The sequence below is a fragment of the Callithrix jacchus genome, chromosome 5, assembly GCF_049354715.1.
Source record: "Callithrix jacchus isolate 240 chromosome 5, calJac240_pri, whole genome shotgun sequence".
NCBI classification, from domain to species: Eukaryota; Metazoa; Chordata; class Mammalia; order Primates; family Cebidae; genus Callithrix; species Callithrix jacchus.
This window is the reverse complement of record NC_133506.1, coordinates 145048762-145075966: the sequence shown is the minus strand read 5'-3', so window position 1 is coordinate 145075966 and position 27205 is coordinate 145048762. Positions and strand designations below refer to the sequence as shown.

The following is a 27205-nucleotide window of genomic DNA, read 5'->3' as shown; positions in this document are numbered from 1 at the left end:
GAGATGTATGAATAAATAAACAAAATGTGGACTGTTATTCATGCCTTCAAGTAGTCTATGATTCTAACTGATTATGCAAGACACAAAAACAACTACAGAGCCAAGTGCCAGGATATAATTAGTGTGCACAGCAAGGGATAAAACACTGTCAGAGGCTGGGTGCGGTAGCTCACGCCTGTAATCCCAGCACTCTGGGAAGTCAAGGTGGGTGGATCACTCGAGGTCAGGAGTTGGAGACCAGCCTGGCCAACATGGTGAAACCCCGTCTCTACTAAAAATAAAAAAATTAGCCAGGTGTGGTGGCACATGCCTGTAATCCCAGAGATACTCAGGAGGCTGAGACAGGAGAATCACTTGAACCCAGTATGCAGAGGTTGCAGTGAGCCAAGATTGTGCCACTGCACTCCAGCCTGGGTGATTAGAGAGAGAAAGACGCTGTACAAAAAAAAAAACCCAAAAAACATAAAAACCAAAACAACAACAACAAAAGCACAGTCAGAGAAGTCAAGGTCACCCAAATGTAATGGGAAGACACAGAGGCAGTAGGACGGGGGTGGAAGAGGGCCGAGCCACTGGGAGGATAGAAATCTGACTTAGAAGGAAGCAAAGATGAAAATATGGAATACAAAAAGCTGCTGCTGAAAATTCAGCTATATTTATATGAGATGTGATTCCAATGATTGAGGGCAGACTTTAGAGTGTCTCATACCAATCACAGCATCGACTTAGCTGTGTCACGTCATCACAGACTGAGACTGTTGCTGTGTGGAACAGAAACCGTGACAACCAGAGTTGAGGTCAGCCCTGATATTGAAATTTTACTGAGGCAGATTTTTCAAAATCAGTTTCTTGACTCCACCATACTAAGTTTCTTGAAGCAGGAATTGTTCCCTATGCTGCTCTGTGCACTACTGTATCCAGCCTGATACTCAGTACAAACGGGCTCACTAAGTCCAAGTGAGATCAAATTAACGGCGTCAATTCAAGAGCTAAATAACATTTTCCTTAAATACAGCTTTCACCTTGTCATTCCCCTGTTCAAAAAATACTAGGGCTCCTTCCTAAATCCAAGATAAACGTGCTGACTTTCAAAAACCCTTCCACGCTTCTATTCTCAATTTCTTTTTCCTTTCAAAGTTTTTATTTTATTACAAATTGACCTGTATGTATTTATGGGGTAGAAAGTGATATTACAGTTTCTGAACACAGTGTAGAATAATTAAGTCAAGCTAACCAACATACCTATCACCTCAAATACTTATTTTGGGGGGTGAGAATATTTGAAATTTACTCTTCGCAACTTTGAAATGTACAATGGACTATTTGTTATATTCACCACACTGCACAATAGATCTCAAAAAACTCCATACAACTTATTCCTCCAGTGTGAGACTTTGTACACTTTGACCATCACCCCCATTCCCTCCATCCTCTGTCATCACGATTCTATGTAGGATTAGATGCTCTCTCTCCTAGTCACTCAATTTCAACTATCCTCCCAAGAGGTCTGGCTGTTCTCACTGAAGAAATATTGATAAAGAACTAAGAACCAGAGGTTCATGCTGTGTTCTGTGCTTGGAAAATTCCCACAACATTTATTCAAATATCAGCCATCTCTAAAACCACAATTTCAACCCCACTCTGTCCCTGCCACTGGAGGTCTTGGCAATCAATACTTCGACCACACTTTTAATGCAAGGAGAACCTGGATCCACATCAGATTCAAATACATTAGTAAATCGTTTCAAGGGTTTTAAGTTAATTTTCCTGACTGTGCTATAATTCTGAGTTCTCCTATTCAAACCATTGAGCAAAAAGATATCTAGTGAGTATTTTATTGTACTGCAAAATCCAGCTAATGTGTTGTCTTGTTGAAGGTATTAGTGATATTTCTACTGCTCTGCCCTCCCTCACTTCAACTGAAAATAGCAAAAATAATTAAAAATAGAAAAGAGGCTGGGCACAGTGACTTATGCCTGCAATCCTAGCACTTTGGGAGGCCAAGGTAGGAGGATCCCTTGAGCCCAGGAGTTCAAGACCAGCCTGAGCAACACAGTGAGAACCTATCTCTACAAAAAATAAAAAATTAGCTAGGCGTGGTGTTGTACACCTCTGTAGTCCCAGCTACTTGAGAGGCTAAGGCAGCAGGATCCCTTGAGCCTAGGAGGTGGGCAGCTGCAGTGAGCTCTGATTGTGTCACTATACTCCAGCCCAGGTTATGGAGTGAGACCCTGTCTAAAAAAAAAAAATAAAAACAAAAAACATACACATAGTGAAACTATGAGTAGCTTTAATTAAAACTACAAATAGTATATAATAGATACAAATAAATATGATCAGATTAGGTCAAATCATGGGAGAATGCCCACAGCAGACAGAACCTACAAATTAAACCAAGCAAAAAAAGTTTTCAAAGAAATAGTGAAACGATGCAAGAAACCAACTCTTATTTAAACAATGAAATACAGAGGTTGGGGCAAGCAGTGGCAGAGGTTGAATCCTGGATTGATTCAACACAGCAGGCAAATTGAAGCTGAAGAGCAAATGCTGTTTCTCTCCTTTTTTCCAAGAATCAAGCAGGGAGGACAGAAGGGCACCATAGGTAGTATAAATGACAATCAACTTGGCAGATGCTGATCAAGTTCAAGGTGAACTGAAAAGAAAAAAAATGCAGAATAATCCAACAGAAACCTATGACATACAGAAATTTCCTGTGAGGAATGCAGGCCTCCTCTCCCAAGCGAAAGAAACAACAGCAAGGGAGGTGCTTATGATTGCAAAGTGATAGGAGAGCAGAGTACAAAGTGCTCAAAGACAACTTGGAATCCCCTTTCCCCTAGACATCTTCCAAAAATATTATAGAGAAGACAAGAGGACATGACAAATACACATGAAATAATCTTTGCAGGAGAACCAGGCTATTCTGCAGAAGAAAATCTCAAACATTCTTGGTGAGACTAAAAGAGCTAATGAAAATGTGAATTTTCTTTGCATCAAGAGTTACAGTAAGATGTATAATATAGCAAAGAAAGAGACAAATAGGAAGAGGTGAGTGTTACAAACTGAAGCCACCTAAAGAGAAACATGAAAGCCAGAATTGACACTGCTGGCCGGGCACAGTAGCTCATGACTATAATCCCAGCACTTTGGGAGGTTGAGGCAGATGAATCACCTGAGGTCAGGAGTTTGAGACCAGCCTGGTCCAACATCGTGAAACCCCATGTCAACTAAAAATACAAAAATTAGCCAGACATGGTGGTGCATGCCTGTAATCCCAGCTCGTCAGAAGGCTGAAACAGGAGAATCTCTTGAATCTGGGAGGCGGAGGTTGCAGTGAGCTGAGATTGTGTCACTGCACTCTAGCCTGGGTGACAGAGCAAAACCCTGTCTCAAAAAAAGGAAAAAAAAGAATTGACACTGCTAAAACCACATATAGAGATAGGTAGTAAAACCCGAGAAAACAATTCTCAGCAAAGGTCAAAGGTTAATAAAGATTTTTAAGAGAAATGGATAGAGTTAGAAGCCTTTAAAGATAACAAAAAAATTTCAAAAAGATGTACTTAAAAAAAAGAGAAAAATAGAATTAAAAAAATGTTCAAAGATATAACAGAAGAAAATTTTCTGAAATACTCTAATCAGCCAATAGGGAGGAGATCCTTTGTCCTAGGAAACAAAACAAGCAATAGACACAGAAAGATCAATACCCACATATGTCCTGCTATAGGAATTAATGAGTTTTAAGATTTCATAGGATCAATTCTTCAATATATTCAGATAGAAAAAGTAGCAAAGGGAAAAAAATCAAGGAGGCTTCCTATTTCTCTCTAGCAGTACACAATACCAGAAGAGTAGAAGAGGTTTACATTTTCCCTACACGTAGGGAAATAAAGTGTAATAGGAATTTTAGTAAAAGATAGAAATCCAAGGAAACATCAAAAGCTGAAAACTAACATAAAATATGATGACGGAAATAATACTAAACATGTGTGTTATATTAATAATAAAAAATAAAACCTCAGGTGGATTAAAAAAAATCCAAAATATATGCTACATATAAAAGAAATATGCAAAATAAACTCAAAAAAGATCAAATTCTTAGCTTGAATTTACAAAGCCCAACACAATCAGGCCCCCACCTATCTTTCTGACAACACTATATCTCCTCCAGTCAGCTGCAATGGTGTTCTGTTGATTCCCTGCACCAAGTACAGACCCAGCTTTATTATTTTGCACCTCAATATCAGCAATATGTCAACAGCATTTGTTTAATAAGTCAACTTTATCCCATTTGTTTGAAATGTCCCTCATCACATGATAAATTACCATAGTATTTGGAAAAGAATATGTGGTATTTCAGTCTCTATATACTCAGATAAATTTCAGATGCCTTGAATATTTAAACACAAAAAACAAAACTCTGAAAGCATTAGAAGAAAACATGAAAAATATTATTTTGCTGTATGTGAAAAGTGACTTTCTGTAAAACATTAAACTTAGAACTGATGGATAAATTTGAAACTAATTAATTCCTGAAGAGAAAAATATTTAAAAAGTTGAAAGAAAACTGATACTAAATAAGCAGTACAAACGTATTTGGAATATCTATGAAAACAAAGGTTTATTTCTTCAATACATAAAGAGTTCTTACAACTCAAAAGGAAAACACCCTACAAGCTGCTAGAAAAATGGGCAAAGAGTATATGCAATGTGATCCTAGGGGGAAAAAGGCTTAGAAACATAGGAAATCTGGTTTTAATTAAACATGTAAACAAATGGATACAATTTTTTTTCTATCGGATGGGTAAAAATATAAAAGTTTGGTAAATTGAGAAAATAACACTGTAATACCCAGCTGGTAATGTAGCATTGTCTATAAATATGTTTAATTTAGTTTTCCTTTGAACAAGTGATTGCACTTGTAGGGACGTACTCTCAATTATATCTTATCGATGTAATCACATAATATTCAACACAAAAATAGAATGATATGGCATTATTTGGAAAACAATGCCACACCCTTACATATGGAAAACAAAAAATTAGAACTTGCATGTATATTGATAGCTGGTTAAAGAAATTATGGCTCATCCTGTAATAAACTCTATGTAATTTTTAAAAGATTTAATTTTAAATATAAGTCCACATGTACTGCAATACCAGAATCTCACAGCTACATTATGAAAATGAAAAAATAAGGGTAGTACTGAATGGCCATGACTGTGCAGAACAGATGTACATATTCATATATATGTACATAAGAGATCATTAATATTCATCATCTTTAGGTGGAAGAAGTGTTCTCTGTGGGGAAGAGGGGCACTTACTTACACCTCTTCTACTGTTTTGAACTTTAAAAACACATTCATGCTTTATTTACATAACTGTTTCAAGCAATAAGTCTCAACTAGGGGTGACTTTGCCTCTGAGGAGACATCTGACAATATCTGGAAATTTTTTATTGTCACAGCCTGTGGGAGGGACCTACTGGCACTGAGTGGGCCAAAGATGCTGCTAAACATCCTATGAGGCCCAGAAGAGCTCTCAACAGCAAAAAATTTTATAGACCAAAATGTCAGTGTTGCGACTGTTGAGAAATCCTAGATTCTTCAGAAACCCTGGATTAAAGAAATAAGTTTATGTGGTCAACCTGATATAAACTCAGGAATCTTGCTTGTATCAGATGTTTGTTACCAACAAAATAATAACATGTGGCTGGCTGCATGAAGCCATGATTCTGCTTGTAGGTATGGGGGCTTGGGTTTAGAAAGCTTTACCCCTTTTTGAATAAAAACATATGAATCTGTTACCTTCACAAATTTGGAACCTGAAAACAAACATATAGCTTTATAAATTATTAATGAGAAATTATTTTAAAGACTGAGTAAATTCGGTATAACCAAAGCACCCAAGTTGTTGAAAATATACAAGGGGGTAAAAATCTTAAGAAATCTAGTGTCTCTTTCCGTGAACTGACCTTGTTGACATTAGCATGCTCCAAGCAATACTGAGCCATGTAAAAAGTTTCATTCTTCATTTCATTTAACATTGTTGATTAGCTGAATGTTGGAAGATTTTCTCTAAGCAGCCAGTGTTCTGATTCTGTCCAAGTTGGCACTGGATTGACCACATGTTTCTTCAAAGACTTTTGATATGTTTGTACTAATTTTTATCAGTTGCAGGTGCTGCAGCTTTTTGAGAAGTATAAACAAACTTATTCTCAACATTTTCAATTCAATTTCAATCTATATTCATATGATACATCATTAGATGATTGGACCTGTTTATTTCATTGCAACTATTTACTTGGCAGGAAAAAAAAACCTAAAACCAACATAAACAAAACAAACAAACAAAAAAACACTTCTTAATTTTAAAATCCATGAGCTGGTTTTCTCTTACGTTGAAACACTCAAACTTGATTTCATTTTGGCAAAATTTCCATAGGTGAAATGGGAAAGGTATGAGAACGCAGTGTATTTTTAAATATTTACACAAATGTACTTAGTTTTATTTTATTTATTCTTGAGACAGGTACATGATGGCTCTGTGACACTTTATAAAATCAGACTTTAACACTAGTTAGTCATATACAAATGTTAATTCATACACAAAAAAGACAGCACCGCCCAATTTCTAAACATAAATGTCATTTTTGGTGGGCCACAGGTTCCCAGCTGTGTACACCAAACACAGAGCCCTCAACGCAAACAGATGGTCCGCCCCCAGCTGATGTGCAGCTACTTGGATGGCGGCTTGCTTATAGCCACTAAATTTTACTCTTGGATTAACGGGAAAAAAGATTCCTCTGCCTTTACTTTCTTGTTAACTAGGAATGCCGTTAAATGAATGTAGTCGAAGCACAGAGAGCCAGATCCCGGCAGGATGGCCTCAGACTTGGTGAGTTGGTAGGAAGACTTGCCAAGCACTGCTGGCTTGCCAAGCTCCTGGGGTTTTTGGTCCTCAAATGTAGTGTTGTTATGAGCAAACTGACCCTAACTTATTAAATGGCTTTTCCTTCTTGGAAAAAGACCTTGCTTTGCTTTAACTGCTGCCTGACTGCCAAAAATGCAGTAACCGTTTTGGCTAATTGCACAGGCTCCTGTCTGGACGTCCCGCTGCCATCGTCCAACCTCGGCGGGTTGTACCTGCTGCCACTCTCAGGTTCTCAACTAACAGCTGACACTTAACAGATGACTCAGTAATGTGGAAAAGGGATGACCTGTTCCTCTATTTACTCTGCTCTTTCAGGAGCCCTAGTAGAGGACCGAAGTGCAAAAGTACCCTATGGAGAATAATGAAGTAAATTAACATATGGTTTTTCACTGAAGTGGCAATAACAGTCCAATCTACTAATTTACATATCAGGTCTGGGCTGATAAACTGGCACCAGAGATATCTGTTTAAGTGTCAAATGCTTCAGATTTTTTTTTTTTTTGAAATTTGATCTGGCCATATGTAGTAAGATAAAATATAAACATATACTTTGTCTAAAAATTCTATTTATGTAAGTCTAATTCTCGTAAATGAAAGCACCAGTATATAAGAACTCATCTTGTTTTGCAGTATTGTCGGCAGCAGAAAACAAAATAAAAAGCTCAGAATAAAAAAAAAAAAACCCTAAAGTTCTTTAGTAGGGAGTGATTGTAGCAAATCTATGAACTAGAAACACCTATTTTTTTAAATATTAAGTTTGTAAGTATGGAAATGAAGGAATGCCCAAGAAATAACATGATACTGACAAAAGAAAAGGCAAAATAAATAAGTAGGTAAGTAGGTAGAAAATCAAGGAGAAAAAGTCAGAAATGCTATTACAGAGCAAAGGTTGTCAAGAATAATAATAGCAGTCATAGTAGTAAGACACCCCAGAGTATCTTTTTCTGTTCAATAAATTATGGGATGGAGTGGCCTGAGTTAAATGGAGACCAGAGAGGATATTGTGATAATGACAGGGCCTTATCTATAAAATCTTTGGAGAATTTTCTCTTGCTGACTGAGTCTTGGGCAGGTAAAATGCTAGCAGCAAACACCACACACTAATAACACTTCTAAGGACTTTTCAAGGCAAATCAATAAAGTTACAGAACAACGTGTAGGATTCATTTGTTATTTTGTAAAACCACAATAAAAATGCTACATGTTTACGTACATTTGTAGGAGCGCAAAGAAAAGTATGGAAGGTTGACCAAACTGTTTCTATTGATTCCTGAGTAGACATGGAGCCAGAAGAGGGGAAGTTATTTATTTATTTATTTTTAAGACGGAGTTTCGCTCTTGTTAATCCAGGCTGGAGTGCAATGGCGCGATCTCGGCTCACCGCAACCTCCGCCTCCTGGATTCAAGCAATTCTCCTGCCTCAGCCTCATGAGTAGCTGGGACTACAGGTGCGCGCCACCATGCCCAGCTTATTTTTGTACTTTTAGTAGAGACGGGGTTTCACCTTGTTGACCAGGATGGTCTCGATCTCTTGACCTTGTGATCCACCCGCCTCGGCCTCCCAAAGTGCTGGGATTATAGGCGTGAGCCACTGTGCCTGGCCTCATTTTTGTTAAACATTTTTATTATCAGTTTAACAAATAAGCATGACTTCAACTTCAAAGAATTATGTAGAAGAAGAGAACTTGCTCTTCTTTATCACCACACCATACTCATTTTTCTCTTAGAGCTTCTCACATTCTGTAATTTTTATTGTATTGCCATCTGGCTACCCCATGTGCTGAGAGATTATATTGATTCCACTCAATATTGTACACCTAGGATCTAGCACAGGGGTGGGCACAGAGTAGGTGCTCAATAAATGGATATTTGCTCAATAAATATTAATACTTAATGTCAAAGAGAAAAGCTGATCTAAAAGAGCATTATAATGAACAAATGGAAAGAAAAGCACACACTGCAGAACTGTTGTTTCTGTTATTTTTTGATGATGATATGAGGTAACATGTATTTATTGCTTACTCTGTTCCAAGAATCTCGCAATATTTTAAATGAATTATCTCATTTAAATCTCTTAACAATCCTAACAAAAGGTGTTATTCCATTTCACAAATGAGAAAATCGGGGCACAGAGAAGATGAAAGATATAGCTCTTATCAAACAGGTCTTTAGTAGACTGCAGTGATTAGCAGACAATTCTACTTATTTAAAAATAAGTAATTTTAAAAACAAGGCAATTCAGAATCAAATCAGTATTTATGGCTACTAACTTATTGTATTACTGATACTTTAAGATTGTCAGGTGAACCAAACACTTAACAACTATAAGTGCATAAGTACACCACAAATTTTGTAAAGACAAATTATCCTGATCTTTTTCTTTGAATGCCAAGAGATCATTTTAAGATTAGGGTATAGGCAGGGTGTGGTGGCTCATGCCTGTAATCCCAGCACTTTGGGAGGTAGAGGCGGGTGGATCACGAGGTCAACAGATTGAGACCATCTTGGTTAACATGGTGAAACCCCGTCTCTACTAAAAGTACAAAAAATTAGCTGGGCATGGTGGTGCGTGCCTGTAATCCCAGCTACTTGGGAGGCTGAGGCAGGAGAATTGCCTGATCTCAGGAGGTGGAGGTTACGGTGAGCCAAGAATACGCCATTGCACTCCAGCCTGGGTAACAAGAGCGAAACTCCATCTCAAAAAAAAAAAAAAAAAAAGATTAGGGTATAAATTGTTTGAAAAGCAAGCTTTAACAATCTTCCCCATTTGTACAACAAAATGCAACCACTCCAGTTTGAAATATTATCTGGCAATATTTTGAGTGAAAATATTGCAATCTTTTGCCAACATGGTAGAGACCGACCTAGCAGACAATCAGAAGTAATCTTCTCACCTTTCATTATCCAGATTCCTTGAATAAAAAACAACACAAATTAAATGCTAATGGGAAATTTAGAGTATGTTTAAAAGGACTTGAGGCTGGGTTCAGTGACTCCTGCCTATGATCCCAGCACTTTGGGAGGCTGAGGCAGGAGGACTGCTTGAGCCCAGGAGTTTGAGACCAGCCTGGGCAACAGAGTGAGATCCTGCATCTACAAAAAAGTTTTCAAAAAGTAGCTAGGCATGGTGGCACATGGCGGCACCTGCCTGCAGTCCCAGTTACCTAGGAGCCTGAGGTGGGAGGGTCGCTTGAGCCAGAGAGGTTCAGGCCGCAGTGAGTTGTGATTGTGCACAGACTGGGTGACAGACTGACAACCATATTTCAAAAACAAACAAAAAACAAAAAAGAAAAGAAAAAAGAATAAAAGGACTTGAATTTTAATCTTGAGCATGTAAAATAGTAATTATTACACAGAAATAAATGTAGCAGATGACATACATATATACATTTTCTGGCATTTTCTTTTCCATTAAAATCCTGACCATCGTAAGAAAGACGAATCTTCTAGCTCAAAATCACAAAAGTTAGTAGAAAGAAGTCTGGAAAACATTCAAAAATTTTCTTTAATTACTAATTTCTCAGCATTATAAAATGTCTCCATTTCTGCAAAACTATGTACTTACTCTATGGAACATCAGGTAAATACAAAATCGTGTTTTTCCCCCATAAAAGACCATAATACCGACCAGATGGGGCATGCACAATTAAATTGATTTTTAATAAGAAATTCTTGGCACAATAGAACATAATCGCTCCAAATTGTGTCAAGGACTACGTAAATTTTTTTTATAGCTCAAGGCTTAGACTCTTCAGTCCAAATCCTGAGCTGGCATGCTAGGGGACTGAATAGCTCTCGAGACCAGTGAGGAAATAATGAGCCTTTCATCTGGAGGTCACTGGTTAAGATCTGCTATCGTTCATTAATGACCCAGCTGTTTCCAACCTCCTGGTGCTGGAACAGTGGCAGGGGGTTTATTATGAAAGGAGTAGTAGAAATATGTATAAGATCACTTCATTTATGGGCAGGATCTATGGCAAATATTTGAGAACATGTGTTTTATAACCAATAAAGTAACACTCTTAACTTATTGACAGTAAGATTTAGTGCCTGGCTGCACAGACTAGGATCACCAGAAGAGAATTCTGATGCTATCCCGCTATTCCCATCAGCCACAGTGAGCCCTGTGGCCTGGGCAAGGTGTGAAGTTGCTTTGTGTCTTATTTTCTGGTTCTGGAAAGTAGACTGAAAGGTCTGTCTACTCTCCCAGAGGAGGGTTACAAGGAAAGAATCACATGTATATTTTAAAAATTTAGTTACTAAACTATTTACCTAATATCCTGCTTCAAGTTCTACTCTGTGCTATGGGTAGGAGTTGCAAAGGTGAGACACCATCTCTGTCTTAACAATCCATTCTGTTTGGGGACAGGCATGGAACGTATCTGAGGTACAGAAAAGTTCTTTGGGAACACAGGAGAGGGAGAAACAGGTTTTGTCTGGAGGAGTGACAAATGTGGTGGCCACTTGGGCTGGGTCTTGAAGTATCAGATTCCATTCACCAACTGGGCAGGGGGAGAAGGGGCAGTGAAAGTAGAGAGAACAACTTGTACAAAAGCCTAGCAGGTGTGAACTGCCAGGTGGCTGGAACAAGGAAAATGAAGTGAGAGAAGAGGGCTGGATTCAGACCGTGAAGGACACTAGACAGGAATTCTCCAAATACATGAGCAGCTGTGCACACATTCCCTAAGAGAAATCTCCATGCATCTACAAATCTCAAAAACTATCTCAATATGTTTTATGCACTTTTTGGTGTGGTAAAATATACAGAACATGAAATTTACCATTCTAACCATTTTCAAGTGCGCAGTTCAGTGGTATTAAAAACATTTATACTGATGTGTAACCATCACCATCATCCACTGCCAGGACTTTTTTTTTTTAATCACTCCACACTGAAACCCTGTACCCATTAAGCAACCCTCCTCTCCCCTCAGTCCCGGTTAACCACTAATTCTACGCTCTACCTCTATGAAATCATGCAATACTTGTCCTTGTCCGTGTAGCTTTTATCTCTTAACATAAAGTTTTATTCATCCATGTTGTAGCATGTTTCATTCTCTTTAAGGCTACATACCATGCCATCGTATGTACGTAGCACATTTTGTTTATTCATTCATCCATACGTGGATATTTCAGCTGTTTCCACTTTTTGGCTACTGTGAATAATGCTGCTGTGAACAGTGGTATAAAAACATGAATTCAGTCCTTGCTTTCGATTCTTTGGGATATATACCCAGAAGTAGAATTGTTGGATCATATAGTAATTCTATGTTTAATATCCTGGAGGTACAGCCATACTGTCTTTCAAATGGCTAAACCATTTTACATTCCCGCAGCAAGGCACAAAGAGTTTCAACTTTACATCCTCAGCAATCTTGTTTTCTATTGATAGCAGCCATCCTAATAGGTATGAAGTGGTATCTCATTGTGGTTTTGAATTACATTTCCTTAATCGGTAGTGATGTTGAGCACCTTTTCATATGCTTATTGGGTATCTGCATATCTTCTTTGGAGAAATGTCTACTCAAGTCTTTTGCTCTTTCTTCATTGTTTTTTTGCTGTTGTGTTTAGGCGTTCCTTAGATACTTTGGATATTAAACTCTTGTCAGATATATGACTTGCAAATATTTTCTCCGATTCCATAGGTTGCCTTTTCACTCTGTTGATGGAATCTTTTGAAGGATAAAAATGTTTAATTTTGAGGAAGTCCAATTTATCTATTTTTTATTGTTGTTGCCTATGTTTTTGGTGTTCAAGTAAACACTGCCAAATCCAACTTCATGAAACCATCCCCTTAAGTTTTCTTCTAAGAGTTTTATTGTTTTAGGTCTTACATTTAGGTCTTTGATTCATTTGGAGGTAACTTTTTTTTCTTTGAAACAAAGTCTCACTCTGCCGCCCAGGCTGGAATGCAGTGGTGTAACCATGGCTTACTGGAGCCTCAACCTCCTCAGGACTCAGGTGATCCTCCCACCTCAACACCCGTTCCCGCCCCCCCATCCCCATGAGTAGCTGGGACTACAGGAATGTGCCACCGCAACTGTCTAATTTTCATATTTTTATTTGATAGAGATGGGATTTCACCACATTGCCCAGGGTGGGTCTCAAATTCCTTGGCTCAAGTGATCCACCTGCCCTAGCCTTCCAAAGTACTGGAATTACAGGCATGAGCCACTGAGTCATTCTAAATTAACTTTTTCATATGATGTTAGGTGAGGGTCCAAATTCATTCTTTTGCATGTGGATATCCAGTTTTCCCAGCCTCATGAGTTGAAAAGACCATCTTTTCCTTATTGAATGGTCTTGGCACCCTTCTTGAAAATCATTTAATCATATATTCCAGGGTTTACTTCTGGGCTCTCTTTTCTATTCCACTGGGTCTAGGTGTCTGTCTTTATGGTAACACACTGTTTTGACTACTGTAGCTCTGTAGTAAGTTCTGAAATCAAGAAATGTTCAGTCCTCCAAATAGATTGTTCTGGCTATCTGAGGATCCACTGGGATTCCACATGAATTCTAGAATAGGTTTTCCTGTTTTTGCAAAAAATGTCATTGGGATTTTGAGTCTACAGACTCAATGCAATCTCTATATATTTGCATTTAGGTAACACCTAAAAGTTTTAATGACAAGGATACATAGTTGTAAAAGATATAATTTCTGGTATATAATAAATATTAAAACTATAAAATAAATTTACATCACTTTTTAATGTGGCTAATGGATTCTAAATACCACAGACATTCATCACAACCCACTTTTAAAAAGACATTAACAAGCACTTACTGTGTGTGTGTCTCTGTGTGTGTGTGTGCATGTGTGTGTGTGTGCGTGTGTGTGTGCATATGAAGAGATTCATTATAAGGAATTGGTTCACACAATTAGAAAGATAGGCAGGTCCAAGATCTGCAGAAGGAATCTATAAGCTGGAGACCCAGGAACAGGTGATGTTTCAGTTACAGTCTGAAATCAGGAACAAAAGCTGATGTACCAGTTTGAAGGCAGCCAGGCAGGAGGACTTTTACTCACAGAAGGGTCAGTCTTCTGCTCTCTTCAGGCCCTCAGCGGATTGAAAGAGGCCCACCCACATTAGGGAGGGAAATCTGCTGTCCTCAGTCTCACTATTTAGATGTTAAGCTCATCCAAAATCATCCTCGCAGAAACACTCAGAATAATGTTAACTGAATATCTGGGTATCCCATGGCTTAGTAAAGTTGACATAACATTAACCATCACAGGGTCCTGCGGGACACACAACTAGAACCCCAACTCTGGAAATGCTTCCATGATCTCCCCACCTCCACGAGACTCCATTCAGTGTCCTTTTTCTGTTCCCACAGCCTCATCACAGGCTATATTATATCACATCATCCTATCGCATCATATCATATATCATTATATATCATACCATATCATATATGAAATCATCATATCACTGTATCATATCATACCATCATATCATATATCATAATCCTGGCTGGCTTGCCTATCTCTCCCACTGGACTGTGAATGCCTTGATGTCTCTGCAGTGCCCTGAAGACCTTACTCTGGAGTCAGACCAACTGGCTTACATCCTGGCTCTCCTACTCTCAGCTGTATACTTAAGCAACTTTCTTTCTTATTTTATTTTAAGTTCCGGGGTACATGTGCAGGATGTGCACGTTTGTTACATAGGTAAACATGTGCTATTGTGGTTTGCTGCACCTATCAACCCATTACCTAGGTATTAAGTCCAGCATGCATTAGCTATTTTTCCTGATGCTCTCCCAATCCCCACAGGCCCCAGTATGTGTTCACATTGTTCAGCTGCCACTTATAAGTGAGAACATGTAGTGTTTGGTCTTCTGTTCCTGCGTTACTTTGCTGAGGATAATGGCTTCCAGCTCCATCCATGTCCCTGCAAAGGACATGATCACATTCCTTTCTATGGCTGCACAGTATTCTATGGTATATATGTACTACATTTTCCTTATCCAGTCCATCATTGATGAGCGTTTGAGTTGACTCCATGTCTTGGCTGGTGTGAATAGGAACAAGCATTTCTTGAACAGTCAAAAATTTTGTATCATTCCTTTTACCTTGAACTTGTTTTCCATTCCACTTGACACGTATAGTTTTACCATAATTTAATGTAGTTTTGTTTATTTTACTGACCGCCTGTTATATGTCACAGAAATGGTAAATGGAAATTAAAATTAATTGTTTTAATTTCTATTCCTATTGCTCATTTCTATAGATCTCAGCCCTGAAAAATCTATTAATAGTTCACATATTAAAAAGAACATAAAGCTTAATTACAGCAAGATCCATCAACACTTTAGATTTCTTCTGAACCATATGCCAAAAATAATACAGTACTCTAATGCAAAGTTCTTTGAAATCTTCTATCTGCTGACATTGTGATCAGGTCATTTTCTAAATTTTCTGAAATGTGAAAAAACAGAAACCACTGACTTGCAAAACTATTTGTTAATTAGTCACAAGAATCATTTACTTTCTTAACTTCTGAGAAGTATATCTAGAGGTATACTAAGAAGTTTCAAATAACCTGGAATTATCCCTGCTACGGTCTCATTTAGATTTATGTTTTTTCACTCAATATACTCAGCAAAGTTTGAAGAAAGTAAAAATGCTTCATTTGTAATAGTCTCTTGCTACTGCATTGCCATTTGATAAAAGTTTTCTTATCACAGAGGGCTAAGCTTGCTCACATTGTATTCTTTGTGAATAAGGTTCTCTCATATCATTTCACAGTCACTGTGCTACATGCCTTAAGTGCTCTTTCAAACCCTAAAGTCGCAGATTTAGCTCATTCAAATTTTGGAAAATTTTTGTCACACTCTGACAACACCTCTGTCTGCACTTTCTAACCAGTTAAATCAGAAAAAAAGATTCTGATTTCATATTCAACTACAATGCACATGTTAATAAAAATCCCATGATGACTCTTTTGCTTCTGAGCTTCCATTCGTAGACAAAGATGGATTGGATGAATAGAATCTGCCCATGGCCTTGGTGTCTGCATGCAGTCAGGGTCAGCTGCCGCCCATGCTTCTCATGGCCAGTCTCTCTGGACTCTTGCTTAGGAGCAAGGTATTGCTGACCACTGTGTGTGGTGAAAGGGTGGGTGGTACAGCTGAATAGATACTATCTCAATTCCATGACAAGATAAATATACTATCAAGGTCTGGATATAATAAACATATGCAGCCTTTTTTTTTTCCCACTAAATGTTGTCACATTGGTTTGTGTCCCTAAGATTTTTTTGTATCATGGTGCATATACCACAGTAAGCCTTGAAGAGGTGACATTTATTCTTTCCTTTTGTAAGCTGGGAAATGTGGGCTCTGGAGAGGGAGGTAGGGAGTTACAGTTTTTGTAAGTTACCTAACAGAAATCTTTTGGAGGCAGGCTGGAGGGTCAGGAAAGGCAGGAATTCCAGATGGGCCAGGAACAGTTGTACATGCCTTTAATCCCAGCTACTTGGGAGGCTGAGCCAGGAGGATCACCTGAGGCCAGGAGTTTGAGACCAGTTGGGATTCGTTTTGAAGAAAGATCCTGAGATGGCCCAGTTGATGGACCTGATGTAGGGTGGCAGCAAAGAATGACTCCAGGCATCTTCTGCTAGGAGACAGGAGACATGGTAACGACCATAACTAGAGGTGAAGCTAAGGAGGGAGAGTGCCAAGTGGTAGATGAATGTATTTTGGAGGCATGTTTAATACACAGTAACTGTGGGCTCTCAAGGAAAAAATCTAAAGCACAAGGTTGATGCTCAGCGGAGAGTTTCTGATAAGAAAATCTTTGTAACATCAGCAAATACTCTATAACCACAACAGTAGAAGTCTCCAGTGAGGGAACCTATGTAAGGAGGGTAGAGGACCATGGTGGGCTTCTGGGTGACACCAACATTTAAAGGTCAAGGGAAGGGAGAGAAGCAAAGAAAAGGTACTTTGCAATACGTTTCATAAATGGTACCTAAAGTTTAGCTCCTTTATTTTAACCATAAGTAATTATTTATTCTGGGGCAGAGACTTCATCAGACATGACTGGCCACAATCAGGAAGCATGACCACCTCCAGAGCTATTGCTGAGAATGGCAGCAGGGAAGAGGTTACAGAAGAAGTCAAGCTGGCCCAACAGCCCTGTCTGTCCACCAGATCAAAAATGACATAAAACTAACAGAGCCCAACCTGGGCCATCCATGGTAAAATCACTCTCTTCCTCAGCCCTTCGTCCCCGCTGTTATACCCCACAATCCCAGCTATCAGTTTCTGGTCTCAGAAGTAGCAGCTTCCTCAAGGGCTCCACACTGGGAGCTGCTGTAAAAGGCTTAGCACTAAGACCTCGCAAGAACAAAAATGGGAGATAGCGCCAGGATGGAGCTCCACCTCTCAGTCAGCACCATGTGTCCCCCCAGGCCTCAGAATGCTGCAGATAGATGATGCTGGTGCATTCAGCTCACAGCCTCACAGGGAAAACCATTCTTGAATACTTGTTCCTTTCTCTTTCCCCTTTCTCTTTGCTCTCAGCTTTTATTTTCAGAAGGAACAAGTAATATTGCCTTAAAAAATTCCTAGCAATCAAGCTACTGGTCATTTTATTGCCTTATGCTTATGACATTATTAACATTCAGAAAATAACATAATTTATCTAAAATAATTTTAAGGTATCGATATAGCAAGTCATCTATTGTAAGTGCATACTTTCATGACTTCAGAACAGTAGCTGAACAATTAGCAGAAATATTTGTCAATCCTGTTGAAAAGCCCAAGAATACTAATATAGATAGGGAGTCAGCAACTGCTGAAGGCAGTAATTACAGCACGGAATGAGTTTTATGAGGAGTAAAATCCTCAAAATATCTGTTTTTTTGCTGCAGATATTGTATATTAGACTTACACTAAATAAACTAATATATGATTTAACCTGAATATGTGACATGATCATGAACACCTGGAAAAAAAAAATCCACGACTCATTCCATAGAAGGTCCTCTTAATTATCACCCAAGTATAAATAAATATAAAGTTAAAATGTAATTTTTTTTGTATTTGCACAGTGTAAAATCCCTTTCCACAATAGGATTTAAAGAAGCAAGGATAGTGCTTTTCATTTTCTACATTTGCTAACAAGTTTGTTCTCTATTGTTTGCATAAGTCTTCTGGAAATTCTTCCAGGAAAGGAAAATAAAAATGATAAGCAATGATAAAAGCTCTCATCTTTTATCACAGGGCCAAATTACTGTGAGCATTATTATTAGTATCTGAAATGTATTAGTCATTCAGTATTTCAATGTTTGCATTATTAAATGAATGTTAAATGATATAATTAAGAAGTAAAAGAGCTAATTAAAGAAAGACTGAACACACACATTGGGGCTTTTAAGAAAAGTTTTCACAAGAATGAACACAGAGAAAACAGAGATAAATGAGGGAACAAAAGAAAACATTAAATAAATTTGATTTCATATCCTCAAAGAGATAGACAATATTACATTTGTAAGCTAAAATCAGAATGCTTGTAGGGAAAAAAATGACATAAAAAAGCACTTGCAAATTAAAAAGAAGGAAAAATGTGATTTAAAAAAGCCCAATCCTCAATAGAGGACCTAAAAGATAAGTCACAGAAATATCCAAGACATTAAAAACAAGGTTAGCATGTAAACTCATAGAATATATGACTAAGTTGTGAAAAGACAGAATGTAGGAAATGGAAGGAGGATATAACCAAAAAATAATAGAAGAAAATTTCCCAGACTAAATGAAACCAGTGTTTAGGTGGAAAGGACATTAAGAAAAGGAGATCCACACAAACACATATCTTTATAAATTTCAGAACACTAAACATAAAGAGAAAACAGAGTTTAAATACCAAGGATGGAGAATCAAAATTGCATTGAGTTTCCAATCAACCAGAGGTAAGCTAAGCAACACAAAACATTCTGAGAGAAAAAGAATTTCAGCCTAGAATTTTATACCCAGCGAATCTACCAATTAAATATAATCAAAGAATAAAAATATCCTGGCTATCCAATGTCTCAGAAATATACTGCTGATGTAACAGTAAGAATTCATTGATATATATGTTTCAGGAATGTGAGTGAAGAAAACAAGAATTAGGAAAACAAGGAATCCCGGAAACAAATAGTGCCCTCTTGGAGAGCATCGAAGAGTAGTGAAATCCAGAAGAAAGCAGAAGCCTATAAACCAAGCAATCCAGATGGGGACTGGAGGAGAGAGTACTTCAAAAGGAAAGGGAAGGTGGACAGGAGACTCAGGAAAACATATACTATAATGGAACATCTGGAGAGTATTAAACTGTGGAATGCAGTTAGGGTAAAAGACTAAAAGAAAGGCCATTAGAAACTACAGGGAAAACTGAAACCTGAATAGGAAAGAAAAAGTAATCATACTTCTCAGCCCTACATTGAACATTATTTACATAATTTCAAGAGGTTATCATGGATCCCTGAATTAGAGATTAAATTAGAGATGAAACTATGTTGGAAGAAAGAAGGAGAGGAGGTAAGGCTGTAATGTATGAAAGGGAAATCTTCATCTGTTGAAACAGGAAGTCAAAAGATAATGTCTAAAATGAACAAATTTGAGTATATCACAAAATAGGCATACATATTCGGAGATATGAAGATTCTTCTTTCAGAAGAAACAATTGGGCCTTTTTTGAGACAGGGGTCTTGCTCTGTCACCTAGGCTAAATTGCAGTGGCACAATCACGGCTTACTGCAACTTCGACCTCCCAGGCTCAATTGATCCTCCTGCTTCAGTCATTCGAGTAGCTGAGAATACAGGCACATGCCACCACACCTGGCTAATTTTTGTATTCGTTTTTTTGTAGAGATGGAGTTGCATCATGTTACCCAGGCTGGTCTCAAATTCCTGGGCTCAGACAATCCACCCACCTCAGCCTCCCAAAGTGCTAGGATTAAAGGTGTGAGCCATTGTGCCCCTCCCTAGAAGAAACATCTGAAGAGGTTTCCTTTAAGGTTTATGACTACTAAAGAAGTACAATGGGGGCAAGGATCATCATTTTTAATGACATTAAATATATTCACACACTGTATATACATACACATGCACACGAGTATACAATGCCTCCAGCTGCTATAACTTTTAAATAAACTACATGTTTTATCTTGATTTAAAATTTAATGTAATTGACTTCATTTTCCTAAGACATTATATAAATCATTGACTAGGTAGTACCGTTTTCATTTCTACATTGACATTTGGATTATATTTAGCATTTTCTGCTGCCAAAATTATGTCATTGATATTGCTGTGTATTTCACTGCCAAGTGCCTTTCACACACTAATTATCAATTTTAAATCATGTGATTACATCTCACTCAGGATAGCTGATATAGTTAAGAGGGAAAAAACTCCAGGGAAACAGCTGCCTCTTAGTTAAGATGTTAGTATCTTTTAGTACAGTTACGGACTTTTTTTTCTTTTAAGGGCGGCAAATGACAAAAATTGTGCATAATTCCGTATTAGGTTCATCCCTTAAGATATTATAACATCATGGACAAAATTCACAGGGCAAACTGAAAACAAACTGAAACGAAATATAAACATAATCAGAATTGTATCCTTTAATATTTCCAAAAAACTGGCAAAGTCCATCAACAATTTGATGGTATAGACATAGTCACACCAATAACCGTTCAAAAACTCAAATAGTCTACTCAGGAAACACATGACTGACTGCAACTGCAGTGTACATCCAGCGCCTCCTGCTCACTCCCTCTCTCCCTTTCTCAACATCCTACTGCTCTCAGAGAGCCATTCATGTCCTGGTATTTGAGCATCCTAGAAATTTATTTACTATGATAGACACAGTCACATATTATTGTTGATGGAAAATGGATCTATCAGTCAGAAATATTTACTATATATGGTAATTATTATATAATAATTACTATGTATAGTAATTATTATATAGTAATTACTATACGTAGTAATATAATAATATTTACTATACATAGTAAATATATAAAATATATAATTACTATACATAGTAATATAATATTTACTATATATAGTAAATATATAAAATATATAATATTTACTATATATAGTAAATATATAAAATATATAATATTTACTATACATAGTAATATAATAATATTTACTATGTATAGTAAATATATAAAATTTACTAAATATGTAATATTTATTATATATCAGGTAAATCCCTAAAGGAGATTTTTAGTTTGGGGCTGGACCCAATAACAGACTGCATATTAGCTTTTTCATTCAGAATGTGGTCAGTGCTATTTATTAAAGACAGTAAAACATGCCAAGGACCTGAAGAAGGTTCCCTGAGAAAAGGCCACTTTAGCTGAACCTTGAGAGGTGGCCAGGAGCTGGCTGCACGGGCCTATGCGGGTCAGCAGTCTCCATTCAAATTCTCATCTTTAACTTACTAGCTAAAGAAACAGACTTCTGTACAAATTAATTAGCAATACGATTAGAAGTATGGGTAAACTCAGAAAGAGTAAGAAGCCTCATTGAGAGAGAGTGCTTTTCCCTCAATAGTCAATGTTGAATGGAGGTCAGAGACTACTAAAAGCTGAAGGAAAGCTGTTATGGCAACTATTTTCCTGGGGTTCAAAATCCAATGGAAAAACAAAAACAGACAGAACCCATACAACTTTCTCCTTGACTGTATTTAGAAGTCAGCTCTCCAGGAAACAAGGATTTGACATGGTCCTCTCTGGGGCAACGCATTAATTATGGGTTGGCACATATGCACGTCTTCTCCGATGCCCCAGGGTTTTGGCCTTTGGTTATAACTCACTCCTGCTTGATCATTTATTAAACACATATTTATGGAGCACCAACTATGGACTAGGCTGTACTCCAGGCGCTGGAGATTGAGGAGGAGAGACAGATAGGATCCGTGTCTCCAAGGCACTTATGGACCAGTGAGGACACAGGTAATACAGAGGGAAACACCAATAAGAACATCAGGGCTCTGAAGAACATTGTCAGCTGGAGGAGGGACCAGCCAACTTTTCAAAAGGGGATAGGACATTTGTAAACAAAGCAGCCAGAGAAAGAAGAGTGTCACCTGTTCAGATCAGTAAAGAGGGCAGTACAACTGGAGGAGCGTAATAAGGAATTACGAGCGTGGTGTCAAAAGGTGGGAAGGTCAGCAGGGGCGGAACACAAAGGAAGGGGAAAGGACAGGACTAGAGAAGACAGAGCAGGAAGAACGAGTTTTGAGACGAAAGAATCAATGGCTTCTCTTTCGGACGTGTTAAGTTTGAGAGGGCAAAACAATAGAGGTTTGGGCCTCTACTGATCACGTCACTCAAATAGTGAGCACAGTACCGAATAGGTAAGTTTTTTCTTTTTTTTTTTTTTTTTTTTTTTTAATTTTTTATTGGATTATAGGTTTTGGGGTACATGAGCAGAGCATGCAAGACAGTTGCGTAGGTACACACATGGCAGTGTGCTTTGCTTTTCTTCTCCCCTTCACCCACATTTGGCATTTCTCCCCAGGCTACCCCTCCCCACCTCCCCCTCCCACTGGCCCTCCCCTTTTCCCCCCAATAGACCCCAGTGTTTAGTACTCCCCTTTCTGTGTCCATGTGTTCTCATTTTTCATCACCCACCTATGAGTGAGAATATGCGGTGTTTCATTTTCTGTTCTTGTGTCAGTTTGCTGAGGATGATGTTTTCCAGATTCATCCATGTCCCTACAAACGACACGAACTCATCATTTCTGATTGCTGCATAATATTCCATGGTGTATATGTGCCACATTTTTCCAATCCAGTCTATTATCAATGGGCATTTGGGTTGATTCCAGGTCTTTGCTATTGTAAACAGTGCTGCAATGAACATTCGTGTACATGTGTCCTTATAGTAGAACGATTTATAGTCTTTTGGATATATACCCAGTAATGGGATTGCTGGGTCAAATGGAATTTCTATTTCTAAGGCCTTGAGGAATCGCCACACTGTCTTCCACAATGGTTGAACTAATTTACACTCCCACCAACAGTGTAAAAGTGTTCCTTTTTCTCCACATCCTCTCCAGCATCTGTTGTCTCCAGATTTTTTAATGATCGCCATTCTAACTGGCGTGAGATGGTATCTCAATGTGGTTTTGATTTGCATCTCTCTGATGACCAGTGACGATGAGCATTTTTTCATATGATTGTTGGCCTCATATATGTCTTCTTTCGTAAAGTATCTGTTCATATCCTTTGCCCACTTTTGAATGGGCTTGTTTGTTTTTTTCCTGTAAATCTGCTTGAGTTGTTTGTAAATTCTGGATATCAGCCCTTTGTCAGATGGGTAGACTGCGAAAATTTTTTCCCATTCTGTTGGTTGCCGATCCACTCTAATGACTGTTTCTTTTGCCGTGCAGAAGCTGTGGAGTTTCATTAGGTCCCATTTGTCTATTTTGGCTTTTGTTGCCAATGCTTTTGGTGTTTTTTTCATGAAGTCCTTGCCTACTCCTATGTCCTGGATAGTTTTGCCTAGATTTTCTTCTAGGGTTTTTATGGTGCCAGGTCTTATGTTTAAGTCTTTAATCCATCTGGAGTTAATTTTAGTGTAAGGTGTCAGGAAGGGGTCCAGTTTCTGCTTTCTGCACATGGCTAGCCAGTTTTCCCGACACCATTTGTTAAACATGGAATCCTTGCCCCATTGCTTGTTTTTGTCAGGTTTATCAAAGATTGTATAGTTGTATGTATGTTGTGTTGCCTCTGGTGCCTCTGTTTTGTTCCATTGGTCTATATCTCTGTTTTGGTACCAGTACCATGCTGTTTTGATTACTGTAGCCTTGTAGTATAGTTTGAAATCCGGTAGTGTGATGCCCCCCGCTGTGTTCTTTTTGCTTAGAATTGACTTGGCTATGCGGGCTCTCTTTTGGTTCCATATGAAGTTCATGGTGGTTTTTTCCAATTCTGTGAAGAAAGTCAATGGTAGCTTGATGGGGATAGCGTTGATTCTGTAAATTACTTTGGGCAGTATAGCCATTTTCACGATATTAATTCTTCCTAACCATGAACATGGAATGTTTCTCCATCTGTTTGTGTCCTCTCTGATTTCGTTGAGCAGTGATTTGTAGTTCTCCTTGAAGAGGTCCCTTACGTTCCTTGTGAGTTGTATTCCAAGGTATTTTATTCTTTTTGTAGCAATTGTGAATGGCAGTTCGCTCTTGATTTGGCTTTCTTTAAGTCTGTTATTGGTGTAGACGAATGCTTGTGATTTTTGCACATTGATTTTATATCCTGAGACTTTGCTGAAGTTGTTTATCAGTTTCAGGAGTTTTTGGGCTGAGGCGATGGGGTCTTCTAGGTATACTATCATGTCGTCTGCAAATAGAGACAATTTGGCTTCCACCTTTCCTATTTGAATACCCTTTATTTCTTTTTCTTGCCTGATTGCTCTGGCTAGAACTTCCAGTACTATATTGAATAGGAGTGGTGAGAGAGGGCATCCTTGTCTAGTACCAGATTTCAAAGGGAATGCTTCCAGTTTTTGCCCATTCAGTATGATATTGGCTGTTGGTTTGTCATAAATAGCTTTTATTACTTTGAGATACATTCCATCGATACCGAGTTTATTGAGGGTTTTTAGCATAAAGGGCTGTTGAATTTTGTCAAATGCCTTCTCTGCGTCAATTGAGATAATCATGTGGTTTTTGTTTTTGGTTCTGTTTATGTGGTGAATTACGTTGATAGACTTGCGTATGTTGAACCAGCCTTGCATCCCTGGGATGAATCCTACTTGATCATGATGAATAAGTTTTTTGATTTGCTGTTGCAATCGGCTTGCTAATATTTTATTGAAGATTTTTGCATCTATGTTCATCATGGATATTGGCCTGAAGTTTTCTTTTCTCGTTGGGTCTCTGCCGGGTTTTGGTATCAGGATGATGTTGGTCTCATAAAATGATTTGGGAAGGATTCCCTCTTTTTGGATTGTTTGAAATAGTTTTAGAAGGAATGGTACCAACTCCTTCTTGTGTGTCTGGTAGAATTCGGCTGTGAACCCATCTGGACCTGGGCTTTTTTTGTGAGGTAGGCTCTTAATTGCTGCCTCAACTTCAGACCTTGTTATTGGTCTATTCATAGTTTCAGCTTCCTCCTGGTTTAGGCTTGGGAGGACACAGGAGTCCAGGAATTTATCCATTTCTTCCAGGTTTACTAGTTTATGTGCATAGAGTTGTTTGTAATATTCTCTGACGATGGTTTGAATTTCTGTGGAATCTGTGGTGATTTCCCCTTTATCATTTTTTATTGCATCTATTTGGTTGTTCTCTCTTTTATTTTTAATCAATCTGGCTAGTGGTCTGTCTATTTTGTTGATCTTTTCAAAAAACCAGCTCTTGGATTTATTGATTTTTTGAAGGGTTTTTCGTGTCTCAATCTCCTTCAGCTCAGCTCTGATCTTAGTAATTTCTTGTCTTCTGCTGGGTTTTGAGTTTTTTTGATCTTGCTCCTCTAGCTCTTTCAATTTTGACGATAGGGTGTCAATTTTGGATCTCTCCATTCTCCTCATATGGGCACTTATTGCTATATACTTTCCTCTAGAGACTGCTTTAAATGTGTCCCAGAGGTTCTGGCACGTTGTGTCTTCGTTCTCATTGGTTTCGAAGAACTTCTTTATTTCTGCCTTCATTTCGTTGTTTACCCAGTCAACATTCAAGAGCCAGTTGTTCAGTTTCCATGAAGCTGTGCGGTTCTGGGTCGGTTTCTGAATTCTGAGTTCTAACTTGATTGCACTATGGTCGGAGAGGCTGTTTGTTATGATTTCAGTTGTTTTGCATTTGTTGAGCAGTGCTTTACTTCCAATTATGTGGTCAATTTTAGAGTAGGTGTGATGTGGTGCTGAGAAGAATGTGTATTCTGTGGAATTGGGGTGGAGAGTTCTGTAAATGTCCACCAGGTTTGCTTGCTCCAGGTCTGAGTTCAAGCCCTGGATATCCTTGTTGATTTTCTGTCTGGTTGATCTGTCTAGTATTGACAGTGGAGTGTTAAAGTCTCCCACTATTATTGTGTGGGAGTCTAAGTCCTTTTGTAAGTCACTAAGAACTTGCCTTATGTATCTGGGTGCTCCTGTGTTGGGTCCATATATGTTTAGGATCGTTAGCTCTTCTTGTTGTATCGATCCTTTTACCATTATGTAATGGCCTTCTTTGTCTCTTTTGATCTTTGTTGCTTTAAAGTCTATTTTATCAGAGATGAGAATTGCAACTCCTGCTTTTTTTTGCTTTCCATTAGCTTGGTAAATCTTCCTCCATCCCTTTATTTTGAGCCTTTGTGTATCCTTGCATGTGAGATGGGTTTCCTGGATACAGCACACTGATGGGTTTTGGATTTTTATCCAATTTGCCAGTCTGTGTCTTTTGATTGGTGCATTTAGTCCATTTACATTTAGGGTTAATATTGTTATGTGTGAATTTGATACTGCCATTTTGATTCTAAGTGGCTGTTTTGCCTGTTAGTTGTTGTAGATTCTTCATTATGTTGAAGCTCTTTAGCATTCAGTGTGATTTTGGAATTGCTGGTACTGATTGATCCTTTCTATGTGTAGTGCCTCTTTTAGGAGCTCTTGTAAAGCAGGCCTGGTGGTGACAAAATCTCTGAGTAATTGCTTGTTCGCAAAGGATTTTATTCTTCCTTCACTTCTGAAGCTCAGTTTGGCTGGATATGAAATTCTGGGTTGAAAGTTCTTTTCTTTAAGAATGTTGAATATTGGCCCCCACTCTCTTCTGGCTTGTAGTGTTTCTGCCGAGAGATCTGCTGTGAGTCTGATGGGCTTCCCTTTGTGGGTGACCCGACCTTTCTCTCTGGCTGCCCTTAGTATTCTCTCCTTTATTTCAACCCTGTTGAATCTGACGATTATGTGCCTTGGGGTTGCTCTTCTTGCGGAATATCTTTGTGGTGTTCTCTGTATTTCCTGCAATTGAGTGTTGGCTTGTCTTGCTAGGTGGGGGAAATTTTCCTGGATGATGTCCTGAAGAGTATTTTCCAGCTGGGATTCATTCTCTTCGTCCCCTTCTGGTACACCTATCAAACGTAGGTTAGGTCTTTTCACATAGTCCCACATTTCTTGGAGACTTTGTTCATTCCTTTTTGTGCTTTTTTCTCTGATCTTGGTTTCTCGTTTTATTTCATTGAGTTGGTCTTCGACTTCAGATATTCTTTCTTCTGCTTGGTCAATTCGGCTATTGAAACTTGCGTTTGCTTCTCGAAGTTCTCGTATTGTGTTTTTCAGCTCCTTTAAT

The 27205-nt window shown here is 38.3% G+C and overlaps 1 protein-coding gene across 8 annotated transcripts in view; it reads right to left on the bottom strand.

Moving 5' to 3' along the window:
• ATP8A2 (ATPase phospholipid transporting 8A2) overlaps window positions 1–27205 on the bottom strand; it is a 660345-nt gene that overhangs the window by 188453 nt on the left and 444687 nt on the right. The gene's annotated exons all lie outside the window — the stretch shown is intronic.